The following is a 3433-nucleotide window of genomic DNA, read 5'->3' on the forward strand; positions in this document are numbered from 1 at the left end:
CACTCTCTCCTTGTTCCTCCAAAGATCAGCTGTCCCACAGTTAAAAACATTCTTCATGGACCACAACAGACACTCTGTGAGGCCAGCAGGTTGCACTTTGAGATCCCATGTCATGTTCAAAGCTCTGTTCCACACACGGAATAGCTACTTAATAGCTACAGTCCCATAGCCTGCTGAAAAGCAGCTCATTTCCAAGCTTGAAAGAAACAGAGGTGACATATGCAAAGGCTCATATTTTTCTTTTCATCATGCTTGGTGCTTCAGCCAAGATGCCTGGAAAGTACTTAAACCACTAGTAAAAGGAAAGAGGTGAGAGTTTTCAGGATCAGGAACAGAAATACTACCAGAAAGAACAGGCAAGTACCACTCCAGCAGGGAACTGGATTGCATGGTGGAGAGATCCAGTGGCTACCAGGTAATCCTTCCAGATCTAGTACTGTTATTACCAAGATCATATATGGGAATTTGTGCTGCAGCACCCAACCCCTGACATCTTTTCTGTGGCTGGATGAGAACTTTATTAGAAATGTTGCCCCAGCAATTTCCACAACTACATGTACAAACTCTTCATGAGAATTAAGAAATAAAGTAGAATATTTTAAGGTCTCCTAGGTCATTTGTTACAATGCCATCATGGAAAAGACATGAAAAAGCAACTCAACTCAGACAGCGCCAGATATCATATTACTGGTTTTCTCCATGTGCATAATACATAGTTCTTTTATATAGGTAAAAATAAAGATTAAATGGTCTGGATTTCAAATTACCTGAATTCAAAATGAGAGAAAAAGCCATTATTTTCCTAAGTTCTGTGGGGCATTGGGGAGGATGCTTTTATGAGAGAAGGAAGTAGCACAGCCTTCCTTCCAGCTGCAGGGCAGGACTGTGCAAAGTGTGGGGTGGAGGAGCAATGGTGCAGGGTCAAATAGCAGAGGAAATGAAGTAACAAAAAACCAGGTGAGTTGGCATGCAATCTAGTTTTCTTCTGTGAAGCACCTAGAACAGTTTCACACCAATATCCTGTGTTCATCCTGATATATTTACTCTACATGTTGTTTTCAAAGGAGTTTCAGTTGGAAAATACCACAGAAATCATCAAAAGTCAGCCAAATGCTCCTCTCTGCTTTTCCCCTCTAGTTCCCCGTGTTAACAGTTACCCTATTTTCATTCTTGATCATTGCCTCAGAACTGATAGAACCATAATAGGTACAAATATAATAAATTGACACTGTCAGCTGTCAGTCAAGAGTATCAGTCTGGAATTAGGATCACAGAACACTGAAACCAAATGGGAGTTGTTCTTAGGTTCAGATGAACACAATGACATAACAAGTGACAAGCCAAACTGATGGAAAGGAGAACAGTTTGTCTGACATTAAAGATTTGCCGTGGTTCTAGAAGAATTTAATCATCTCTGTTTACAGAGGTCTATGTTCTGTCGTTTGATTTTCCAACAATGAAAGCAAACTGTGGCTGCATATTTTCTTTTAAATGCAGAGATCATTAAAGTAAGCAATTTTAGGCAAAACAAATGCAAATTTCAACAAAACATGAAAGAAAGGTGGCTTCCCCCCCCCCAAACTGTATTCTAAAATTTTATTAATGTAAGTTAAGTAAAAATGCAATCCTGGAAATATATATTTAAGTAAAACATGCAAGAAAAATGTTCATACTTCATCCTCTTGAGAACTTACATAAAAACAAAGATGGCATCTTGATGTGAAGCTCTCACATGCCTTGCTAAGAAAAGAGAAGATGGCAAGCCAAAGACATGCTGAAGGATGGGAATGATGGTAAAGCCATCTCCACAGCTCAAGTCCCTTTCTCTACTCCTCTGTTTTGTAAGTAGGAGACAGATTGGTCCCTACTTCAAGTTCTATAATCCCCTAAAAGAGGAAAAAGTTTGGCATACCAAAAAGCTCAGATAAACCAGCCCCAGAATTCTTCCAGTGTAAAGGTTGCAATTCACAGGCAATGGGCAGTACATCTGGAGCCACTACGAGCAGCAAGACAGCAGTGAAAGAAGAGGACACATGCATGCAGCAGTTGCCAAAAATATGTTATTGTACATCTGTCTGAGAGGTGAGGTGGTACAGAACCACGGAAATTCTGTAAATTAAACCTGAAGTGATTTTTCAATAATAGTATTCACTTAAGTTGCCAATAAAAAAATAGCACAGATCTAAATAAAATAAACATATTGTGGTAGTTTGGCCTAGGCCTTCCTTGGTGACCAGTTTGTAACCAAGGAAGGGTCCAGATTGCGGTCTCTGTGGCGCAATCGGTTAGCGCGTTCGGCTGTTAACCGAAAGGTTGGTGGTTCGAGCCCACCCAGGGATGGTGCCATTTTGTCAGGATCAAACACCTGCTCTGGTGTGAAATCCCAACTAATGGGAGGTGTCACGCGCCCTACCAATTTACCAAAGTTGGCCCAGATTCCTTGCCATCCAGAGACTGGTTTTCTCAAGGCCCTTCCCAAAGTTCCAGCAAATCCCTTTGAGTTTTGGCCTTTCCTGCAACAAGGAAAGCAGTACCACACCACCTTTCCAATGTTAAACACCACTTCCATGGCTTTTAGGAATAGTAGAACCGTTGCCAAACAATTTAGGTAAGGATTGGGGCCAATTTTGATCCCAGGGACCTCAGTCACTAGGCCTTTGATGTCATAATTAAGGAAAGGCAGATATTGGTAGATGCCTTCTGGGTTAGTTCTCACTGGATACCCAGAAACATATATTAAAATGGCCAAAATAACCAAGAAAATGAATAAAAAGGCCATGTTTATATATTTTTCTTCCTTTGTTCCCAAACAAAGCTATGTTTATATAAACAAAAGGTTCTTGGCAGCTCTCCTGGTAGTGTTCCCAAACAATGGGCAGTGTTTGCACCAACTTGGCTCCCTTCCCAGACTTGTTCCTAAACAATCGTGGCAAAACCAAAACAAACCAAAGATAACCGGGCAGAAACACCAGATAAGAGTGATATGGTTTGAAGCTGGCTCCCTGCCAAGTCTCCAAACCTTACAACAAGAAGTGTCCCGTGTCCCCCCCCACCCAAACCTCAGGGAGAAGAGGGAGAAAAACAACAAAGAAAAACCCGAAACGAGAGAGAGACAGCTAAAGTGATATATATAAATATATAAAAATATATTTACACTTATGTTACAGTTATACACAATTGAAATATATACAATTTCACAAGGGAAAGGGAAGGGGGAAGGGAAAAGGAACAAAACCAAAACAAAATATATATATATCCCGATTAGTAGCCCAATATCTAACAACTAAAAGAGTTAGCAAAGAAATATCTCACTACTCTCCTTGGGACAACCGAGAGTCGCTCCGGAACGATCGCCGGCAACCGCTGTCTTCCAAGGTCGGCAAGGCCTAACCAGGCCTCGCTCCCCAACACAGCAGACTCAACAGCAGGGAAC

General features: G+C 41.2%; 1 non-coding gene across 1 annotated transcript; it reads left to right on the plus strand.

Annotated features, from left to right (window-relative positions):
- Nucleotides 1–2266: 2266 nt before the first annotated feature.
- On the plus strand, nucleotides 2267–2340 carry TRNAN-GUU. The gene has a single exon. It is a non-coding gene; the product is annotated as a tRNA-Asn (tRNA).
- Nucleotides 2341–3433: the final 1093 nt, after the last annotated feature.

Source organism: Lepidothrix coronata, unplaced genomic scaffold, assembly GCF_001604755.1.
Source record: "Lepidothrix coronata isolate B3197 unplaced genomic scaffold, Lepidothrix_coronata-1.0 Scaffold171, whole genome shotgun sequence".
In the NCBI taxonomy this organism is placed as follows: domain Eukaryota; kingdom Metazoa; phylum Chordata; class Aves; order Passeriformes; family Pipridae; genus Lepidothrix; species Lepidothrix coronata.